The sequence below is a fragment of the Octodon degus genome, unplaced genomic scaffold (genome assembly GCF_000260255.1).
Source record: "Octodon degus isolate 3935 unplaced genomic scaffold, OctDeg1.0 scaffold00009, whole genome shotgun sequence".
NCBI lineage: Eukaryota > Metazoa > Chordata > Mammalia > Rodentia > Octodontidae > Octodon > Octodon degus.
Window position 1 is genome coordinate 15,359,703 of NW_004524585.1, and position 24,184 is coordinate 15,383,886.

Sequence of the window (24,184 nt, forward strand, 5' to 3'; positions counted from 1 at the left end):
AGATATTTATATAACAGTGAATATTTACAGGCATATACACAGAGAAAATCATAGTGCTGAGTGTGGAAAAGAATAAAAGTTGTATAAAGGAAAGGGAATCTCAGTGTAGACAGGCTGGTAGAGACATCTCTCTGATAATGTGACATTTAACCAAACAACTGAAGTGGAGGTCAAATTTAGGGCATGTGCCAGGCAGCCAGTTGTCTCCTAATGACTATTTCATTCATGTTAGTAAAATTGTTATTTTAGTTGAATATTAAATGCTATGCTTTTCCGCCTCCCATACTCTACATTCTGGCCAATGAAATGTAAGTATATAAGTTACCTAGAATTTCTAGGGCGTTTCTTTGGAAGGAAATGGCTGCATCATCATGCTGTCCCTTTGCTAACCTGGATGTGCATGACGGCGGGTGTGAATGTCCATCCTCCACCAAGAGTAAACACACTACTGTTGGAAGAGCAGTGAGAAATCAGGGGCCTGCTTGCTGCTAAGTGCAGAGCTGCCGCACATGTTCTGAACTGGCTATCTCTTGGATTATTACTAGGTTTTTTAATGTAAGGAATTACTAAATTGGTTTCCGTTTGTTAGATTTTTCTTTCTTGGCTCATGCATACACATGTAGAACATATTAATTTTGAGAGTTCTATTAGATATTCAAATATAGATATTGAATAGAAATTTGGATACAGCAGTTTGGAGGTCAGAAGAGGTCTAAGGAAGTCTAAGAGTTGTAGCTTAAGACAGTAGTAGAAGCTATAGGATTGGAAAATGCTTTCACCTAGAGAGTATAGGAAGAATTTTAAAAGGGGACTGAAGGATTAGGCCCTACAACAGTGATGGTATGGGGGAGTGGCGGCTTAAAAACTTAAGGGAGGGAAAAATTTTCAAGAAATAGTGATCAACTCTATTAATTACTGAGAAGGTAAGCATGAAGACTGGTTAGTGGACTGAGTGACGTGGTTTAATGAGACGCTGACAAGGGTAATTTCAGTGAAGTGATGAGTACAAAAGCATGATTGAAATGTGTATAAAGATAATGAGAAAAGAGAATCATAAGTGGAGATACCTCTTCTTTTTTAAATGTATTTAGTACAGGGTCTATAGGGTCTCACTACACAGATTAGACTCACAGTGATCCTCCTGTTTTCAGCCTCTCAGGTGCTGGGATTACAGGTGCCCGCCACTATGCCCAGTCTCTGTTGCTGTCTCAGTGCCCCCTAGCGGCGGGGCTGGAATGGCACACCGGGGATCAAACCCCAGACCCTGCATCTGCCTAAGCATGCACTTTAATCCACTGAGCTATATGGCCAGCGTGAGATACATGTTCTGAGCACATGTTCTGTAAAGGGTGCAGGCAATTTGGAGAGGTAAGTAGAGAAGAATTTCATGTCAAAGGAATTTATTTTCCTAGAAGAATGAATTATAAAATACATAAATTATAACACATAAATAATATGATAGATCAAAACCAATGCAGAAGGGAAAATTGACAATTACGATGGAAAGGTCTTCAGAATCTAAGAAGTGAGAGGATCTATTTGTGCTTTCCAAGTTATATTCCCAATGCCCAGAATAGTATGTTGCACATAGTAGGTGGTCAGGAATAACTTGAATGAATGTACAAGTACTATTTTATCCTATAAATGTTCTCCACTAAAAGCTGTCTATTCTATGCTTCTTTTAAAATTATTTTCCATTGATAAAGTTATTATGTTTATCTTTGTAATGGCTCTCAGAACACTGAATATGACTCAGGACTTCCAAAACATTCAAGTCTAATTTATATGTAACATGGGACATATTTTGAGCAAGTGACATATAAACTGCTGACTGGTGATGATTCCTAAGGAAAGTTTGATAATCAGAGAAATATTTTATATTTTAATGGAAATCTTTAGTAGTATCTAAAGCCATTCAAGCATGTGAAATCTTGTTTTACCAGTTTGCTAAGATTAGTTTTATTCATTAGATCAAGTCTCATAATGGAAAACCTTCCAAGAAATCCAAATTTAAAATTACAGCTCTGACTCACTTCCCAGATCTGAAATATAGCAGATTACCATGAGCTCCCACTTGTAGTGTATCGCCAGACAAAGTGAGTGATAAGTGAATAGATAAAGCAGGCTTTCACTATCTTAATCTGTAAGAAGGAGCCATCCATGTTGGCTCAGGAACTACAACTCCTACTTTCAGCTGTATAAAATAGGTGCTAGCTGTTATTACATGTGTGGCATTGATGTGTTTCATTTTACTCATTTAAAAAAACAGAACTTAACAGGGTTAAGTGAGACAATGTTTGTCATGTAACTGAACACATAATGTGGCTGAAAGAGGTCTTCCAGGTGCTACTATTACTGTTTCAAATATGAATGTATTATTACTGAGGCCACTGTTGCTACTGTTGTTGTTACGAGAGGCCTTGGTACCGGATGTATAAACTATTTTTTAAAACGAGTATGTAAGGCATGTCATGATCACAAGGAAAAGGAGCCACCACGTGGAAACTCATGATAGAAAGCCAGGTTTATAAAACAGGCTTCTAAAGATGGACTCAATCTTACTTACATATTGAGAATCTCTGGAGGTAATGAAATTTCTGTACTTTATAGGTGTGTGGAAGATTTAGTAGATTTCTTGCTGTATGTATTTCATCACTACACAAAGCAGGATCCAGAAAGGCACTGGTGTTTATTGACTAAGAATTTTTGAGTCAGGCTGTATGTTATTTCTTTAAGGTAGATTTAGGAATTTCCCTTCTTTCACCTTTTAGTCTCTCTCAAGATGGGAAAAAAACTGCTCAATAACTCCCAAGTTATTAAACATTAAATCTATTGTTAATTAATAACAATGATCTGTTGAAGAATTTGAGTGCTTCTAGATATACTGGATTCATGGGCCCTGTCTCAATTAACATATTCAAAAACTTTGAAGAAGACAAATAATGTAGCACAGTAATTCTTAAATTCTGGACCCAGTCTGTCTTCAAAATCTACCTTCTGTAGCTCTTGTTCTGGTATGGCAAAGTAAGGTCATAATCCATGATCCTGCCAATTATAACTAAAACCTCAAGATGAGCTAACAAGTATGCTCTTTGGAGGTTCTTCAAGGTAAATGTAGGTAGACTTAAGAATTGAGCAAAAACTTGCAAAGGCAACCGTTTGGGTGTGAGTACCCTGGTCCCTTCAGTCCCTTCTCATTTCTCTTGCTGCTCTCCCCTGAATTTGAGCTCTACTTATGTAGTAATATAAGACAGAAGCACAAGAAACCATGTCTTTATTTTTACTTAACAAAGGAACTTAGAAAAAGGGGCACCTATGAGCCAAAGAAAAGGCTCTCCTGGTTCCATATGTAAACCTGCACGTATCTCAGCCTAATACCCGAGTTACAAATCTGTGAGGCAAACCTGAACCCACTCAGAAAATTAAACGTTTAAATAACTGCCTGGCTTAAAGTAACAGGATTGATTGTGTGCTAAAGACAATCAAAGGCAGAATTTGTAGTCTTGACCTAGCCAAGATGATTGTTAATGATTTTGTTTTAGTAGAAAATCTCCAGGGGAATACAACGGGGACTTACAGCCTATACAATATAATAATAGTATCAAGGGCATAATTCATACTTTAAAAGAATAAGGAAAATACAGCTAGGGTTATTGCTTATTGGTAGTGTGTGCTTAGCAGGCTCAAGGTCATGGATCAAATCTCTACCCTCACCCCCAAAACAAACCAAATAGAACATAAAAAAGCATTTTAAAAAAGGCAAAAGATCAATTCTAAAGGTGAATGGAAACTGCAAACAACTCATACCTAACTCATGATAATCAGATATTGCAACCACAAGAAATTAATTTTGGGCAGCCATTGTAACTGTAGTCCATAAATGAAAATATACTGGAAATGGACAGTAAATCAGAAGTTCTCAGTAGAAATTTAGAACCACAAAAGACTTAGAACTATTAGAACTTAAAAATGAAGCATCTAAAATTAAAAATTTACTTGACAGGCTCACAAGGATGTACAAAGATAAAAGATTGTTCTCATAAGTTCTTTAAAATGATTGAATATTTAAAGCAAATATAGTATTATATGGTTACAAGTTTTCTACATTTTACATAAAGCAGTACAACATTAACCCTATGAAAGGTAAGCTATATATACTTCAGAACAACCACTTCAGGAAATGATGTGAAGTGATATAGCATAAAAGTCAAGAATTCAATATAATATAAGTATAATTAAAAGAACCATATCAAGAATGAAAGGGAGTTACTACTACTAATTCTACAGGTACTGAAAGGATAAGTTATTAGAAAAAAATTATTCCAACAAATTTGGTAGTTTAGATGAAATGGATACACATTTCTCAAAAATACAACTTATCCAAATTGACAAAGGAAGAATATTAAAAATCTAAATAGCTCTATATCTACTACAAAAAATTCCCCAAAGTAAACTACAACTCAAATGGCTTCATTAGTAAGTTCCTTCAAATATGCATGGAGGAAATAACATTATACAAATTTTCTCAAACTAGGAAGTTTAATACCTAAAGTCATTTTGAAACTAACAAAACTCTTAATACAAAACCTGGTAAGATATTAGAGAAGAATATCCCACATGAAGACTGAGCCAAGCATCCATAACATTAGTGAATCATATCCAGTGTACTGTAAAAATGGTAATATCAATGACCAAGCAGGGTTTATCCTTCTAAAGCAAGACTGGTTTAACATTTTAAAAAGAAATATTATTTACTAGATTAATAGAATACAGGGGGTGGAGAATGATCATTCCAATGGATGCAGGAAAAACAGTGGATTAAATTCAACAATTTATGATAAAGCTCCAAGCAAAATGTTAAAGGACTCCTTCAACATGACAAAAGTCATATACAAAAATATTGATTCTCCAACATTCTCAGTGGGAAACAACTAAGCTATTTTCCCCTGAGATTAAGGCAAAGATGCCTACTTTCATCCCTTCTATTCGAAAGGATCTTTGTTATGGTGGCTGTCATCTTTAAAATAAGATGAAAAAGTAAAAGCTGCCAGCTAAAACAATAATGCAGACACAAGTTTTGTTTTACATAGAAAGGTTTGAATAATTTGCATAAGAATTGGAACTAATAAATGAATATAGCACAGTTGTAAGACAAAAGGTTAATATACAAAAATTCTTGTATACTGGGAGCAATTAGAAAATGAATTACATTTACAGTTGTGCCAATAAAGCAAATGCATAAAAATAAGTAACAACGGAGGAGCCCTGAGTAATCATGACTGGAGGAAAACCCAGCCTATAGCTGGACATTGGCACAGGTTTTTTTGTTCTTCTCCAACCCTGATCTTCCTTCCAGTCATCATACCTCAACAGAAACAGACGTTAGAAGATATATTGCTTTGGCTATAACTGAGATACTACAATATATTCAGGTTGCTTACTAATCAAGAGGATGCTGAGACTGATGTTTTACAAATGTAATATATATTGTTGTTCACGTACAAGGACTTAAAAGGTATTCATTGATTTAAAAAAAATAAGTAACAAAATACATACTTCCTTTGAGGAAAATCCAGCAAATATATAAGTAATACATGGAAAGATATTCCAATATATTAATGAAGTGGAAAACTCAGTGATATTAAAGTGGTCAATTCTTTAAAATTTGTATCTTTAATATATTTCCTTCCAAAATTGTAGTTGATATTTCTGTAGAACAAGACAAGCTGATTCTAAAATGTATATGGAATTACAAAGATTTGATGATAAAATTAAGAAAGATGAAGGACTTATCTAAGCTACAGTTATTAACATAGGTTGATATTAGCAATAACTTAAATGGCTGAATTGAACTGACCAGAGACAATTACACCTGCAGTATATGCATGTGAATCCCAATCCCATGTCTTAATCACAGTTTGTAGTGAACTTTATTGTTCTTCTTTTGAAACAATATACATGCTGTACAACTACATATACTACTCTTCTGATAACCACCTTCACTGTATCATCACCAGCTTGAAGTTTTGTCTTCCAAGATGAGTACAGTTCTCTAAGAGGTTAATCTAGAACTAAGAGATATTTTCAATTCCATATAATAAAATCATTTACAGAACATGAATTTTTTGGGGACTGGATTAAGTTCATGTCAGTGGAAATTGTATTTTCTTGACATAATCTGTGAATGAAAACATTAGGCCTTCAGGGAATGTACATGTGTTGCTTACTGACTGTTTACTGTATTAAAGGTGACAGAACAAAAGATATGGCCTGTGAGCTGAGAAGATGACAATCCCATTTGGGAGATAAGGCAGACACTTTTTTTCTCCATCTTCTCTCCATAGTCCTCTTTATTATGCCTGCCATTGCCCAGCCCTGAGCCACTCTGGTAGATGTCCTAGTGCTTTCTGCCTCATCATTAAAGCCCTAGACATTCCTCATTCTGACTGAATCATGGCATAAAGCCAACAGACTTTGTCACAATACTGTAATTTTCACAGTATACATTTTTTACTTTGTTAGGTTGATTCCTAAGTATTTCATTTCATTTGATGTTATTATAAAAGGCATGGTTTCCCTAATTTCTCTTTTGGTGTGTTTGTTGTTTGTGTACAGAAATACTGCTGACTTCTGAGTGTTGACTTTGTATCTTGTTATGCTATTGAATTTGGTTATTAATCTACAAGTCTCTTGGGGGAGTTTTTGGGGTCTTCTATGGAGAATATCCGTTCAAAGGGAAGGAAGAACTGGGATGGGGAAAAGGACAAAAGAAAGAAGGAAGGGGAAAAGATATATTTATGTATATATGCAGGATAGTTTGGATAACTATAATGCTGATTTCTGCTGGTCTACTGAAAGGAGCAGTTAATACTGAATTTTTTTCTTCTCTTTTTAAATTTCTTATAACTTTTTTGACCAATTTTGTATGCTTATATCTGGTAATATAAACAACTAACCTGAAGACAGCATCATGCATTATAACAACCACTGATGAATTCCTATTATTTTGTTTAGTGAAATTCTGTATCATTCTAATTTTTTACTGTTTTTATTGTCTTTATTTTTTTATTATAATTTTCTTTTATCTTGAAGAGTAAAAACAAAAGCAAGAAAAACAAAAACAAACACAGAAATGGGTAACGGATACATGTTACGGATTTTCAAAATAAGAATAGCCTATTAACAATGATTGATATATTATCTATTTTTATCATCAAATCTATTCCTCAGAATAACAGATATAGTTATGCAAGATTGGACAATTACTGCATATTACTGCATGCTTTCAAGAAATCTTAATTTTTTGCTTTTGTCTCTCTTTTTCTTTTATTACCTTTTTCTAAAAAATTTATTTTAAAGAAAGTACAGCAATAATTGATGTGGCATTAGAAACAATATACATTTAGAAGACCAAGATGACAGGTATTTAAGGCATGGTTTCTGTATTACACATTCCTCACCTCAAAGTAGTTGCTTAGTTTGCAAATATCAGCACACAGTTAGTCAAGGTTAGGATTCTACACAATAACTGCTATTTTCAAAAAACTGTTAGAAATTCTTAGTATAATCACCTCAGCCTTCTTGTATATATACTTGCGTGTTTTTCTCCCTTTTTTCCTCTTTTCTCCTTTCTTTCCTCTCATTTTTTTTATTGTCTTTAAAGAAAGAAAACCAATAGACCAGGGGGTCAAGAAAAAAATGAAGCATTTTTCATTGATTTACAATCTGATGAAGATAATTACCACTGCACATCTCTTATCTCTCTGTTGAGGTTGAACCCGAGTCCTGTAACACTGATCCATAGCACCAGCTCATGAGATTTATATTTAGATAGTTTTCCCAAGCATATTTGTGGATTTTATTTTAGTTTTTAATTTTTTAAAAAACCCTGAATTTTAGGGCTGGAGAGATGGCTCAGTGGAATAAGTGCTTCCCTGGCAAGCGCAAGGGCCTGAGTTCAATCCCCGGTTCCGCAAACAAACAAACAAACAAACAACCCCTCCCCCCGCCCCGAATTTTAGCCTCAGAAACAATGTGTTAGAAAATTACTGTCTCCCCACTCTAAGTAGAATACACCATATGATAGTTTTTTATCTACATGAATATAAAGCTATTGAACTTAGTTCTAAAACTTACATAGTAGTTATTATGTGTCAGGTACTGTTCAAAGGACTTTTCAGGTATATTAAATTACATAGAAATTACTATACATATGATAAAACTGAGGCACAGGGAGTTAAGGGGCTTGTCTGTAGGTCACACAACTAGTAAGTCAATGAAAGCAGGTTTTATACTCTAGCAGACCAGCTGGCCTGAAGTCTGCAATGAAATCACCTTCTCAGATACCTTTTAGTATGTCTAGCAATTCTCTTTTAGAATCTAATCAAAGGACATACCACTTAAATCCATGGCCAATGGCTATAACTTTTAGATTTTAAGCAATGAGATAAGTCAATATTGATTGCCTTTATGAGGGAAGTGACACGTCAAGTTGCGTCCTGACCAAAAAAGACAGTTTTTGTAATAAGAAATGTGAAAAATCTGTTTTCTGAAGAACACAAATGTCAGCCATTGTTTTCAGCACTATATGAGTATTGTGATGGAAGGATAGTAGGACAGTATGTTTCTGAACACTTAAAAAAATTTTTATTTAGTACAGGGTCTCACTACACAGCCTGGACTCACAGTAATCCTCCTGTCTCAGCATCCCCGGTACTGGGATTACAGGTGTGTGCCACCATGCCCAGTTTCAGTGGCTGGCATGGCATGGGGCCAACACAGCATGTGATACCAGGGATCGAACACAGGTCCTTGCACTTGCCAAGCGGGTGCTTAGACCACCAAGTTATCTCCTTGGCCCCAGGATTGTGGGTTTCTAGTTGCAAAATTTTGTACACAATAATAGAAATAACACTGAACCCTCAGAACAAACTAGAACACTAGGTGGGAGGAGGCAGGATATCTTTGGCAGTAGAAGTGACACTTGGAGCTCATTTTATTATTGTTTTTTTTAATGGATCAATAATACCAAAGCATATATTTAGCTGAAAGTGATAAGATCAGAGGTTGGCCAAAATAGCAAGATTTTTCTGTAAATCAGATGTTGCTATCTCCACTTCAGAATTTAACCTGTCTTTCTTCTTCTTTTTTTTTTTTTTTTTGCGGAACTGGGGATTGAACACAGGCCCTTGCGCTTGCCAGCAAAGCACTTATTCTACTGAGCTATCTCCCTGGCCCCTTTCCTTTGAATAAAACACAAATAAATACAAAGCACTCCCCATACCACTCCTTTCAGCACACCCAAATTTCAGTGTTTTCACTCCAGTGTTCCAGCTGCCACATTGCTCTTCACTGCCTTTCCTCCCCTTGCACCTCCCTCCTGAGTGCTGTGCCCACTGGTCACGGGGCGTTTATTCTTAAAAGAGGTCTCAAAGGAAGCCCCAGAAGAACTCTAAAACTTAATCCCATTAGTAAAGTATGCCTATTCTCTTTCTTTGAAAAATTGTTCCAATACTGTAAGAGGATGGAAACAGAAGCACTGCCTCTCTGACTGCAACACCTGAACCGGTATGGAGTGAGTGAAGTCACAGCACAATTTATGATTTTACTGCTCGGGGCTGGTTCAGTGCATGTGGTGACAGCCAAAGAACCTGCTCCTGAAACATCTCCCCTGCTGCCTGCAAGAATCCCTGGAATACTGTGCTGGAGTCTTCATTTGCTTAAAGCCACTACTAAAACACAAATGTGAAAAAAGGGGCACATATTATCACGTACTCACTTTGGGCATAAATTATTTTAACAGATTGTCAGATATTATGAAGCTCAAGGAACTGGGATGACAGCAGATTTGTTTTGACAGTAAAAAAAAAGAAGAAAAGGAAGACTGAATAGTACATGGAAAGTCAGGAGAGCAAGGATGACACAGGATCCTATGGCAAGTCTGTGTGGCAAGGGGTATCGTGCCCTGGCCAAGGGCATCAGAGGCCATTTGGTTGGTAGCTTTTCAAAAGGTTGTACTGGGTGAGCTTGGTGATTTACTCCAGATTACTTCTTCTTACTAGCAGATAGGGATTTTCGCTGGATTATATCCTCTGGAGAAAAGGTTTTTGGTGATTTCTTCTAGTGAGGTTTCTGCTGGCTGCTGGAGCACCAAATTCCTCACCTGACGCAGCTGGCTGGCTGAGAGGCGACACTCAATGTGGTCCCGCTTAATGTGAAATGGTCATGCTTGGTTGTGCTCAGCATTTGTGTAAACGCTTATTTATGTGTGGTTGTTTCCTATCTTTTTGGTTGTATCCCTGTTGTAGAGAGTGACTTCCCTACAAGAGAATCCTAGGTGGATGTACACAAGTAAAAACTGTATATACTATTTTCTTTAGCTTAGCAATTATATTCTTAAAAGAAAATATAGATATTGAAAGACACTCAAAACCAATCACAGTGATAAGATTTTTAGTACTAAATTTACCTCAAAAGCCCAAAGTCATCTTCCTTTGTATTACTTGAAGAACCTGGCTTTACAAAGTTTTATAGAATGGCACTCTTTCTATAGCCCAATGAAACTCTTTTAAGGCACTGTTCTTACTTTCTATCTTCTGTGGGCTACACTATCAAATGAAATAACAACTCTCTACAGACTACCTATGGGCACAAATTTCAAGTAAATATTGACCTGTTGCTAAACCTCTTAATAAATAGAATGTGATCTATGGGAACTACAGGGATTAAAAAACACTGATGGAAAGTAAATATTTGAATATCTTTAGTCCACAGAACTATACTAAACTTCAACAGAGCAGCTCAGTTTTAAGCATGGGCATCACAGGCCAGCAGCCATGTGAGGCTTCAGTAAAATGCACCGCGAAGAGCTGCCTCCACCTCTGGCTTCAGTCCTCACTGCCAAAGCCTCTTTTCTAAAGGACTCTTGGAAGGCAGATGTTGGAAATACCCACCCTCACTTTTTCTGAGAATATAACTTAAAACAAAGGTTACACACCTGAGTGACAAACAATACAACTGACAATGTTACTCTTGGATGCTGTAAATTATTTTGAGTAACAGACTGAAAAAAAGTAACAAAAACACTCTTAATTGAATAGCCATCATGATATGCAGCTGTCATTTATTGTAGGCTTTGTATGTGCTAGATGCTGTTTTAAATGTTTGCATATAACCCATCCTCTGCCAGGACTGAATTGCATGCATACTAATTGACATATTAACTACATCACATGATTTTGTTTCTCAAATAAGTACTGCAGACATCTCTGCCATGAGGGGTTCTGGACTATGAATCTAGAGACCGAAGTTCTCATGAGGTGTTTTTCTTAATAAGAAAAACACCTCATGAGAACTGTATAAGCTCATATACCATACATCATTTTCCTGAGCCTTGGAAAAAAGACCTCTACTCCTTGACTTTTCTGAGCAAGAGGACCACTGTATAATATCAAAAAATGTGTAACTTCTTTGCACTGTATCACCCTAATGTAAAAGCCCTAGATTTTATGATAAACAGTAAAAATATATGATAAAAATCTGCCAAGAATTCAATGTTTTAAAATAATCCAGTAATCAATAGATAAACAGTATTGTATAGAGAGTCACACAGGCAGTATTCTGTTTATGATGGTGCTTCATGTATACTTGAAACATCTCAGATAATTTGGAGGAAACAGGGTTCATGGTACCATCCTATGGTTCCTTTGCCTCTAACATTTTATATACTTGATGTCAAAGACACCGTCTTCTTGTTACTGGCTGGATGAATCTAGCCACGCAATAGCAGTAGATGATCCTCCTGAGTTTTCTGTGTAGCTACTGCAATAGTGAGTGACAGGAGCTACTGAATGCAAGCCACATTGGGGAGGTTAAATACTGTACAACAGTGCTACTCCACACATAGCGAACAATCCTGTTCACCCAAGAGCCAGTCACAATGCAGGAATCCTCTGGCTTGCCTCTATAGAATAATTGTGAGCTACAACAAATCTGTGATGCACAGTTCCATAAGAACAAGAGTAACCATTGTTTTAGCACCTATTATGTGTCAAGCACAATACCAAGAAGTTCATCATTCCTATTATAAACCATCATTTGCAAGTGTGGATATTTTTTATGATATAGCTACACTGAGACTCAGAAATTAAATTAATTTGTCCAAGATCACAAGACTGTCTTGCTTCAAAGCCCCAATTTAGTTTTCCACATTGCTAAGTATTCTGTTGGTAACTTTGATATACTGTTCATTTTATCTTGACTAGTTATACTCTCCAACTCCTAACTAGAATGATGTCTGCTGTTTCATTCCTGAGACTTGCTTTCTTTTCTGTTTAAATTTAATGAAATAGTGCTCTTGACCCAGTGCTTATGCTACAGAATATGGAACATATTGAGAAGACTACAATATGTATAAATTTTCTATTGTATTTCCCATTCTGTATAAAAGAATGAATCCTCCATAACCATTTCTTACAGTTTCTACCGACACAGTGTGATAGACATCGTCACAGGGGGGCCTAAAGTAAGACAGAAAAAGCACAGAGTAACTATGTAATCTATGATACACAAGATATGGTAATGAGCCTCAGGATCATTTGCATTTTTATAGTCTGCAAAATGTTCCTCTATTATTGACCAAATTCACTTCAATTGTGGTGGAATGCACCTAGATTTAAATATTAAAATGATCTGTAGATTATGTAGTGCTTAATTCACTGAAGAACCAAGGAATCTGTCTATGTACAACAGATTCCACTGACCCTATATTTTTCTGGAAGGGTCAGTAGGATATGTTTTCCAAACGTTCTGCCTCCTAGTTCTCCCAACCACATGGAGCTGTAGAGCCAATGGGCACCTGACCTCTGGTTTGGCAATAGTTAGTAGACTGCTGGCCCACATTCCTAAGGATTAGGTGGGAAGGCAGATTCATCTAGCTTACTATCCCAGAAAGTGTCTTTAAGATAATTTAGTTTCTACTGCATAGAGGGGAAATGTCTATGAATTATTGTGACACCTGTATTCTATCAGTGGAAGACGCATTTCAGTATTTATGGGAATTCAAGAGAAATAATGCTTTTTCTTTCATGTGTCTCCCTTTTCCTGCTTCCCACTTATATTCTTTCAAAATGAAATTTTTATTATTTGTATTTCAATTTCTAATGTTTTCTATGTCTATAAAGTGATACTCCAGGTGACTTTATAATAAATTTCCCTTCAGTCCTGTGATGGCTTGCAGTGTATGAAACTCAAACAGAAGAATCTAAGTTACACATACGGACTTCTTTTATAAGAACTCATTTTTGTCTTGAAACAAAGATCTGAAATTCAATTTCTTTTCTGTCAATATACTTCTTTCAATAGTCAGGAAAGTCTGCCTTCATTCTACTTTAATTCTCCATTACATTTGGGGAGACTTTACTTTCTGGTATTTTATTAAGACTTGATTTCACATAAATTAGCTATTTTTTTCTTCTAATTCTACAGAAAAGTTTTCAAACAATATTATGTAAAATATTCACCAAATGTCCTCCTATGATTATTACGTGATTGTTTGATGTAATTCACACAACATCTGCATACTGCATTCATCAAGGTTTATCTGAGTAAAAATGTATTTTGAATGCATACGTATCATTTTGGTGTCTTAATAAAGCTTTTTGCCATCTTGAAGACCACAGTTACATAAAAGTATCAAAATACTCAAGGTGAACAAAATAATTTATATAAGGCATACAAGGTCTAAAGATTTCCCAAGAATTCTGGCAACTTTGGGGGTGTAGAGATCACTAGAGAATGATGTACAGTTGCTGAGTAGCACTCGCAACAGTGTACAGCAGTGGAGGCAGGCCTCCAACCAGTGGTGACCACAGTAATGCGAGCCAATTCTGCAGTAAATGCCTAGGAGAAAACTTAACTAGAAGACAGGATTTTTACATTTCAAGAAATACTAAGTCATCATTTTAGTGCTATCAACTGATATTAAATAACAGATTATTTAAAGCAGGGCATTTAAGGGCATACTAGCAAACAGACTTTCCTTATTAAGACCTTATTTTGACAGAAATGGTCATGAATATGACACAAAATACATGCTGCTAGATAATATGTAACTGGGACTATATGGTCTGATGCATTTTAGATGAGATCAGGTGTGTTCAGGGTGATATGGCCAGGGATGATCTGACACATTTTAATGACAATGATGAGAAAAGAAAGGAAATAATTTGGCTACCTGACTTGGGAACTGAAAGAAACACTACTAAGAGTTTGTAAGTTTTAAGACCTTGTAAGTTCTAAGATCAGTGCATTCTATGGTTAGCGTTGGGCATATATAAAAATTATTTTAAAATGAAGATATATTTCCAATTCCCCTTGTAGTTTTTGCAAAATATTTTTTCCATTAACCTTATCACAGAGTCAGCCACTAAAAGTATATAAAACAGGGCATGTATACATATATCTGCACATGTATGATGTATGTACATGTCAAAAATCAGTCCACTATTGGTTAACTATTTAAGCTTTACTAGTTAACAGATTTTCTTCTGTATGTTAAAGGTTACCTGATTCCTTCCCTCAAGAGTTTACTTCTACAGGTACAGATGAGTATACAAGGACATTAATTTTAGTGCTAGAAATTTTAAATTTGAAAGTAATGCTGAGAGACAGATATAATGTGAAAGATACGTTCATAATATTTTGTACTTCTCTACCCACTGGATCTGGGCTAACCTTTTAATTCTGATTCGAAGAATGTGGAAGAAATACTACAAAGTTCTGGGGTTTAAGTCCCAAGTGACATTGCAGCTCTGCTTATCTTCTTGGAACATGCTCAATGGCAACAAAGCCCATACAAGAAATCATAGAGTAGGGGCCAGGGAGATGGCTCAGTGGAATAAACACTTGCCTGGCAAGTGCAAGGGACTGAGTTCAATCCCTGGTTCTGAAAAAAAAAAAAAAAAAAAAAAAAAAGAAATCATAGAGTGGCCGGAGAGATAGCTCAGTAGAATAAGCACTCGCCTGGCAAGCGCAAGGGCCTGAGTTCAATCCCCAGTTCCACAAAACAAAACAAAACAAAAAAAAAACAAACAAAAAACAAAAAAAAAACAGAGAGGGGGTATGAAAAAAGAGGAAGATTCGGGAAGGAGACAGGCAGACCTAACCTACTGCCTCCTTTATAAAGATACCTGTTATCTGTGTGAGGCTGTATTATACTTTTCAGGCCCAGCTAAGTTTTTGAAATCATTCAAATGACCCACAGGAGAAAAGCAGAAAGCCACTGAGTTGAACCCAGTTTATACTGCTGAAACAAACTGATAGAACATTAAGAAAGAAACAGTTGTATGTATTAAACCACTATGTTTTGAGTTAGTATTTTCTGTAGCAACAACTGATACAGAAGATTTATTAGCAGTAGTGAGAATGACAGTTCAACAGGAAGAATGGGCAGTGCAGGGTTGGGGGTCAGCAGTAAAACACCCAACCAAGCAAAGCCTTGCTGCTCTCAGGACAGGCCTGCAGCTATTACTGCTGCTTCCTCCTTGTACTTGATTGCCGCAGGAACCTCCTCACTGGTGCGTTCCTGCCTCCTCACTTGGCATCTCCCTGTTGACCTTGAACTTGTTTTCTTACTGGATTTATTAGGGCTATAAACTGAATTGTCCCTCTTTCCAGTTTTTCTTTCATTAACGTCTCCCAGGATACTTAAATACTATCTCTTCTGAATAATGCTGCTTGCAATAACTCTGCCCCCCTCTGTGTTCCCATGGAGTTCTACTTGCCCCGAAGTTCTGCATGACCACTTAGAGCCTTGTTTAAAGAGGAGAAAAATAGATTTAAAACTCCAGACATATTGAAGTTAATTTAGAGGTAAACTTCTCTAGAGGATTTGAGGGAACTCTGAAATCAGATTAAAATAAACCACACTGAGGGATATGAATAATGATCCTGAGTCATCATGAAGGTTAACCGATGTGGAATATATTTGGAATCAAAAAAGCTCAGAAATAATTTATAATTATCTAAAATGGCTTAAAGTTGAGGGTAGAAGGCCAAAAAAATGATTTTATTCCTTCAAAAATTTTGTATATATGACTTAGTAATTGTCAGGCACTATTCCAGGCAAGGCAGAAAACTCAAAAAGACAAGAATTCTGTCCTCATGGTGAAGCCAGACAGGCAATGTGTCATTAAACAGTATACATCTAAAGGAATTATCTAAGGACACAGGCCACAAAAGGGACAGAGGGAATCTACAAGAAGGGAAGAGGAAAGAAGCAAGATATGGCAGGAGCACAGAAATGAATGGGCTATTCTGCCTAGAAAAATGGTAGATGCATGTGTTAAACGATGGATACAGCATTCTACATGACCCCAGGACGTTCCTGAGAAGGAGGAGGCCGTGAGGAGGAAGGTAAATGCTTGCTGACGTTGCTATGCTCATACAGAGCACGTGTGGTATGGAGGAAAAGGGTGCGATGTGTGTATGCTAACAGCAGGCGTGGCAGTACTGTTACCAGCAGAATTTGAGGGAAAACAGCATCCTTAGAGTAAAAAGTACTATATTTTTTATTTATTTATTTATTACTATTTTTTACTATGTTTGGCACAGGGTCTCACTAGGCATTTAACGCGAAGTGAGCTTCCTGTTGTTGGCCTCCTCAGTGCTGGAATTACAGGTGTGTGCCACCATACCCGGTCTCCATGACCACTCAGTGTGCCCTGGGGTGGGGCCAGAAAGGCATGCGGTGCCAGGGATCAAACCACAGTCCCAGCATTTGTCTAAGCAGGTGCGTGGTCTGCTGAGCTATCTCGCCAAAGTACTATATTTTTTAAAAGCAAAAGTCATTTCAAAGATGTATGTTAATGATACTAAGCAGAAAATGCAGCGAATAATATAATAAGGAATCTACACATTTGAGCTGAGCACAAGAACAGGGGCAGCACAAGTCAGTACCAATATATGACTGATTTGCAAGGGGCAATGTCTAACTCCTGTAACAGATGGAATGTCAGCAATATTGGCACAAATGGAGCGAGGCAGCGACAGAAGCAGGCATCAGTGACCAGACGACCTGTCTTCTATGCAAACAGTAACTAATGCTAATAAAGAAAACGGAGGCTGCTTTTGAATATTTTGATAGCAAACTGGCTACTGGCAGAGAGGGTCATTCACATTCGGTCCATGAGCAAACAATGTGAGTAGCTGCGGAATCACACTAGACTAGTATACGGGCTGACTATCAAGTAGGCAATGATGTCATTTTGGTGGAAGTTCTGTCAGGTTCACTGCTCAGCCTATTTGAAGCAAGGCTGATGAGGGCCTGTGGGGACAGACTGTTGAGAGTATGTGTGTCTTCGAGAAGGAACAGGCAAGCCAGCTACTAGCTGTTTCAGTCGTTTTCTCAGAATCAGTTACTTTTTTTTTTTAAACTTGCTTACGCATTTTGTTGATGGATCCTTTTAATACAACAATAAGCAAAAACAATAAGCAAACAAGGAACTGGCTTTATTTCCTGAATTTTATGCAGTCCAATATATATATATATATATATATATATATATATATATATAAAACTCTCATCAAATCAACATGAAATCTCATATTCTAGATCATAATGTATGTCAGATTATAAGAAATACACTAAACAGTAATTATTTTAAATGAATGTTTAATATTTTAAAATAAAATTAAATTATATGCACCAAAAGTAACTCTACTCTTCTAATATTAGCAAAAGAACAAATGCCTATTTTTAGAGCAATAACCAAAATAGTTTCTCTATGTTATGATTTGTATCTAGTTGTCTCCCCAAAGCCTCATGGGGCAGGGACTTCTAGAGTTTGAGATTAACTCATGATCCACTGGGATTATGGGTCTTAGTACTGCTGGGATTGTGGGTGTGAGTGCTACACCCAGTCTGGGGCATATAACCTGAAAGCAAACTAAGGGAGACAGACTTCTTCTGTTGCTGTTGTTGCCACTGCTCCTCCATTTGCTCTTTGTTCTTTGCTGCTGCCATGAACTGCTGCCCTCTGCCATGTGCTGCTCTGCCTTGGAGCCAGCCGAGTATGGACTGAAACCTCCAGGGACTCTGAGCTAAGTAAACTTTTCCTTCCTTCATTTTGGGTGTCGGGTATTTGTCCCAACAATGAGAGAAGAGTAACTGAGACACTCTAAAACTCATCTTTTCAACAAAGATGAGTTCTACTCATGGTGAACTAGTAAAAATCAGAAAGATCAACAGTGGTTCTTTCCATGGAAAAGAAAAGCCTCCTTGTTCATAAGGATATGTGGCAAAGAGGAAAAGCCCAAACTCAAAACAGGGATTGTGATTTACTAAAAAGTGAAAAGCGACTACTGGGTTTAGAAAGACGGGAGTAATGTTCAAAAGAGTGTCAGTGGATAGCTAAATCTCTGATAATATAGTTGTGATGGCAGTGGATTGGATGTTTTTGGCCCCTACCTATATTTAGTTCTTTATATCCTAACTTCACAAGAGGACTGTGTTAGAAGGAGAGCCTTTGGTAAGTAATTAGCTCATGAGAGCGGCGCCTTCATGAATGGAAATCAGTGCCCTTATACAGAGAAAAGGAGTGTTTTCTCTGCGCTTTCTGCCTTGTGAGGACACAAGATGGCCATCTTCAAACCAAGACGCAGTAATGCACAGTTACGAGACCTACTACAGTCTTAGTCTTACATTTCCTAGCTTTGAAAGCTATAAGAAATTGATTTCTACTGCTTATAATTTACCCAAGTTGATGGTACTGTACCTTGTTTAGCAGCCTGAACCGAGTCAGCAAGAGAAATAAGATAACTGTGAAGAAAGTTGGTCTATATTATATTATACAGTAGATTAGACAGCATACTTGGTACTCATAGGAATTTTGGGTTTTAACATACAGAGTGATGACAGAATCTCCTCCTCTGGAAATGTTAAAAAAAGGGTAAGATCGTTCATTTAGCAAACATTTTCTGAACATATGATACAGTATGCAGCAAGAACTGCATCCTTTTTAGGGTTGGCCAGATAGCTCAGTGGATTAAGTGCCTGCTTACGCAGAGTGCAGAAGCCAGGGTTCAATCCCTAGCTCCACAGGCCATGCTGGCCCCACCCCCAGCACATGCTGAGACAGCAACTGAGACTGGGTGTGGTGGTGCGTGCCTGTAATCCCAGTGCTTGGGAAGCTGAAAACAGGAGGATGAGTTCAATCTGTGTAGTGAGACCCTGTAAATCCTGTACTAAATACTAAAAAAAAAAAAAAAAAAAAAAAAAAGAAGAAGAAGAACTGCATCAGTTTGAAAATACCAATATTTCTGTCCCTAAGAGGTTTATACTGTGGAAGTTAAAAAGGAGTCAGTGAAAAGAATAGTAAAGGTCAAAAAAGGGCACGATGGTGCACAAAAACAGCAGCAGACAGAGGAAGGATGACCACAAATGCTTTCTGCTCGAATAAAGCCCTGCTAAACAATTTCCAGTTATGAAAACCATTTGTCATGACCCAGGGAAAAACAAATTGTCTTAATCTTGTCTTTCTGTAAAGGAATGACTAAATCACTCTTCTAGTGGTATGAGTATGGGCCTCAACTTAATAACATCAAATTAATATAGTGTTATCTTTTGAACATTTGCAGTAAATTGTTTTAAGAAGTATACATTTTTGAACTTTCACATATTTCTACCAGCCCTCCCCCAACTTAGCATTTTTCTAGGAAAAAAAGTAAAGGAAAGGAATACTTACGACTTGAAAGAACATGTTCTTAGTAATCCTACTAAAAGAAAGAGAAGAAAGGAAAGAAGACAAATAAAACAAGATTTCCCATGTTTTTGGCCCTTGAAGGAATGAGATAGGATTAGAAGTGGGAGCACCAGAAAAGATACCAATGTGCTAAATAGAAGACATGCAGAGTGGGAAATAAGGCAGACAAGCAAGTAACAAAAAGGTGAAGGAAGGCAGAAAGGATCACAAATCAGCAAGGACTCGAGGCAGGACTGTATGGGAAATCTAAAGCAAGAGCTAGTATAAAACTTTTAGAACTATATGGGGGAAAATCTTTGTGATCTTGATTACAAAGGAGATCTTTCTTTAATTTATGTATTCGGTACAGGGTCAAGCTACGCAGCTTGGACTTGTAGCGATTCTCCTGTTTCAGACTCCCTAGCACTGGGATCATAGGCATGCACCACCACGTCCAGGTTCCATGGCCAGCTTGGTGGGCTGGGGCCGGGCCCGCACAGCATGTGGCAATGGGGGTTGAACCCCGGTCCTTGACTTGCCAGGCAGGCACTTAGAACGCTGAGCTATCTCCCCAAACCAAATAGGAGTTCTTATGTCACCAAAAATATGACCTATAAAAGGATAGATAAGTTAGATTTCATCCACTTGAAATTTCTCATCTTACAAAAACCAGAACACATACTGAAAGAATATTTGTAAAATATCTATCTAATAAAGGAACTGTATTCAAAAGCATAACGAATGATTATGACTTAATAACAAGGTAACAAAATTCTAAAAAATTGGACAAAATAAGAGCAACACTTCAGAAAACGAGTGCATGTAAGCACGTGAAAAGGGATTTCATTAGGAAACTAGCATATGAAAAGATAATATCATTAGGAACGTAAAATCAAAACTCAAATTTTAATGAGTTATTACTTCATCTTCATTAAAATAATTAAAAATCAAAAGACTGACAAAGGCAGTGCTGGTAAGGATATGGAGAAATTGCTGTACTGACACACTGGTGGGCATGCAAAATGAAGCTGCCACTTTGCAAAAGTATTTGGCAGTTAATTATAAAGTGAAACAAGTTTTTCTAGCCATTCAACTTTTAGACCACTGCTAGCAAACCTTTGAGATGACTGCCCAGAGTCAGCTTATTTATCACAATGTGCCAGTGCTGCAATTAAACCTGAATATTGAGGTTTTACTTTAGAGATAACTCATACACTAATGTCTTTTGGGCTAAAAGAAAAAAGAAACACACATGCCATAGGTTTACCACCACTGTTCTTGATGTTTACCCACCAAGAAAATATATTCACACATAAGACCTACACAACTATTCAAAGCAACTCTGTTCATAACTTATCTAAGTTAGAAATAACACACATGTCCATCAGTTGGTGACTGGAAAACAAACTATAATATATCACACAATGAAATACTACCCAGCAATAAAAAAGGTATAAACTATAAATATATGCAATAGTATGGCTGACTAACAAAAGCATCATGACAAAGCAATAGAGTCTATGCAGTAGGACATGATTCTGTTCAAATGAAATTTAAGAAAAGGGTAAAAGTACAGTGACAGCAGATTAGTGCCTCCTGGGGTCAGGGGTAGGACAGGAAGACTGTGAATAGATCAAGGGAACTTTCTGGAGGGAATGAAATATAGTGCTGGTTGCATGCCTGCACTCAGTTGGTAAAACTCAAACCATACCCTAAAATGGGTACATTTTATTAAAACAATACTGCAGTGAAGGTCAATAAATATGTGTCAAGTCTCTTAAGATCTTCTTACACATCTCATCATTCTAAACTTAATGGTGCATTCTTATAAAGACCTTAGCATGGCATGCTACTATGCATTTCTCTATATGTGATGATAAAATTAGAGACCATATGTGCAAATAATATATTTAAGTTACACCAAATAAATAAATGTATTAAGATTCTGCTTCTCTTTACTATATTAAAATGCTTTTGAGGATATATTTTCTGCTACTTCCTTTACCTTGGTAGGGTTTCGATTTAGTCATTTCCTTTGTGCCCAGGACGTGACGAGATGGACCTGGTGGGGCCAGCGAGGCTCAGCTAACTGATCTATGTAGCACCAAGTCTTTCTCACTTGACCTTTTTTAAAAACTAAACTACATATTACTTTAATGATTTTGTCCCATGGAAAAATGGTGGTATTTGTGTTAATATCCAAATAAAATAATGGCATGACTACCTTTATTTTCCTTTAAGGGACTATACTGACAAATTCCTACAAAAGAAGCTAGACCTGGAATTCTTAGTACAGACATAAAGATTGATTTATACTATTACATGCTGTAGCTCATTATTTCAGATTTCATTATTTCTTTTTTATTTAAAGGTACTAACAATACAAAATTGAGAGTAATCATTCTTGAAAAAAACACATCATTTTAGGCCACTAAAAACAATTTGTGTCTCAAAGTACAATTTTCATGGCCTCAGAATTTGAAATTATATAAGCATCCCATAGAAATGTTAAAAAGTTAACAGATATAATGAACCTTTTATAAACAATGGAATTTGAAGGACAATATGTTAACAGAATTCAGTGTCACACTTTCTATTAAGCTCATGGTCCTATTTTTTCTATTTTTAATCTAACATATTTACTTTACCCTTGATCTTCACATTCGGTGTTTATGTATGACAAATACCCTGCAAGCCTTTAGCACATCTTGAACAGACAGAATGTGAAAAAGGTAAAAAAAAAAAAAAAAAAAAAGCTCAGAGTTGCAAAGAATGAAATAACACAGCAAAGTGTCATTTTTCCCTTAACTTCCATACGCAACATCAGTTAGTCTATCAGACTCCCAAGAGAAAGTACAGGTACTCAAAGTCTATTTTTTGTTAAAATTCAGACTTTAGATAGAAAAATTCTTAGTGTATTTTCATAGAATTACACAACTGGTCTCAAAGGATTCTCTTCCTCTGAGACCCAGGCAGTTGACATTCTGTGTCTATTAAAAGGTTTAGGGAAGTGCGTATGATGCTGCCCAAGAGCTGCCAAACTGTGTCTATTTTGGCATTTTAACTTAGAAAAAATAAAATTAAAGGCAATAAAAAAGAGGGTAGCTTACATCAGGATTTTGATGACCTAATTTTGTCATCACAAAGAATCAGAATTTAATAGCTGGAAGTCTGAATACCTGAAGTAGAGAAGAAATTATATATGAAAGCTAGTGTTTGCCTGGCCAAGTTATGACTAAACTCTTCAGAACAGGACTTTACTTCCTCTAAAACATACAAAAAGTATTTGCCATTATGTATATAATATTCTTTTAAGAAAAGCTACTTAGATCCAAAAACAGAAAGGAAAGAGAATGGACAGCATCAGTTCTGTGCTTGGCAAGTGGCTGGCTTCCTGGTGGACAGGATGCCTGGAGAATCTCTCCTCACCCTTGTCATTTGATCTGGTGCTGTTTCTCTCCAAGGGGTCTGAAGACATGACAGTCCCTATCACAGAGAAAGGGATCTGACTGACTGCCCCAGAGACATCTGTATGGCTCCACTAGCTAATTTTTAATTTTAGGGCAGGAAATCTGTATGGGCTGCCTTATTCTACAGCATTACTTCTGAAATAGTGAGCATGGATGGCATTCCAATTTATCATTAGATATTTATTTGATTTCACACAGAAAGATGTCTTTGCTTCATTTCCTTTCCTTTCTGCAGATGCTCTCACAAGGTTCAAGTAGATTGAATAAAGAGAGAAAAACTAGGTTCTCTTCTTTGTCACTCTAATCACCATCATGAGGAAAAGTGAAAAGGCAGGTAAATTAAAATGAGTCAAATGGGCTGTTATCAGTGCAGCTGGTCTGCTCTTAAGATTACTGTAGCTGCCGCATCTTATTTTTGTGCAGAGCCAGTTTGAGAGGTATGGGGAGAGTGCGCCGGGACTCTTCAGAGACAGAGTCTATGACTCTGCATTCATAATTTGACCTTCAAATGTCAATGGAGGATGTTTCCAAGGAAATGTGCTTCCTTTTGGCACCTGTTTATCTCAGCCATAATCCCTGCATCTCATTTTGGGAGACAGGATTCTATTGATACTGTTTATAGAATGCCTCTAGTGGAATTGTATGCATGCATATCACATCTTAACCATTTTTACTTTCCCCTCTGATGTATGTACACGACTTCCCCAATACAAGTGTAATTATTATGTATCACAAACATATACCAATGAAAATTATGTTTACAGAAAAAAATCCCTCTAGCACTGACTGTATCATAGGCTGTACATTTATACACTCACTTTTTGAAAATTACTGTCTTTTCTCCCCAAAATAACTTTTACATTCTCTTGATATAAATTGTCTCCTTGGTAGGATTTTCTGCCGAGTTCCGGGAGCCCCCAGACCCAGTCCTAGCCCAGGTCCGGTGAGTGTGCGGAGAGCTTCCTGCTACCCTGC

At 36.8% G+C, this 24,184-nt stretch overlaps 1 protein-coding gene across 7 annotated transcripts in view; it reads right to left on the reverse strand.

Moving 5' to 3' along the window:
• The window catches only part of Fer (FER tyrosine kinase), a 485,925-nt gene that overhangs the window by 8,795 nt on the left and 452,946 nt on the right, over positions 1-24,184 (reverse strand). The gene's annotated exons all lie outside the window — the stretch shown is intronic.